Source organism: Penaeus monodon, chromosome 15, assembly GCF_015228065.2.
Source record: "Penaeus monodon isolate SGIC_2016 chromosome 15, NSTDA_Pmon_1, whole genome shotgun sequence".
Classification (NCBI taxonomy): Eukaryota; Metazoa; Arthropoda; class Malacostraca; order Decapoda; family Penaeidae; genus Penaeus; species Penaeus monodon.
In genome coordinates this window covers 38,076,535-38,077,046 of record NC_051400.1, presented here as the reverse complement: position 1 = coordinate 38,077,046, position 512 = coordinate 38,076,535, and the positions used below count along the sequence as shown (strand labels likewise).

The 512-nt window shown below is 35.2% G+C and overlaps 1 protein-coding gene across 1 annotated transcript in view; it reads right to left on the bottom strand.

Moving 5' to 3' along the window:
* Window positions 1–512, bottom strand: part of LOC119582020 — a gene marked incomplete in the record, with an annotated part of 12,497 nt that overhangs the window by 8,679 nt on the left and 3,306 nt on the right.

The window sequence follows — 512 nt, the reverse complement described above, 5'->3', positions numbered from 1 at the left end:
GTCACAGGGACTCAAAATCAGACCTTTGATAGTCCCATATAAAACTGAGTTGGTAGGAAATGAGCTTACCATAAATGATTCTATCCCATGTACCCTACACATAACAAGTACAAATTCAATACTTACGTGGAATTACCTTAATCCCTTTATAATGTTCCCACAAATATATTACTATTCCCTCACAGCTTAACTGACATGTATCAATACTATCTTTGTATAAGGGGATGGAAAATTTAGATTTAAGGGGACTGTTAGCAGCTAGTAAAAAAACCTTTTTCAGCAATAAGCCCTACATCAAAGCAAGTACAGAGCCTACAGCCCTCCCTTCCTCGGTTGTAGCCTCAAGGACCTATGAGCATAATTTCTTATAGGTGACAATACTATATTCTTATAACTTGAGAACTAAATATTAAAACAAACAATGTGGGACAAAAGATCAGCACAATACTGATATAATCAAAATACTGTTACTGAATGAATAACTGTTCCATATCATTGGAATAAGTAGCCAC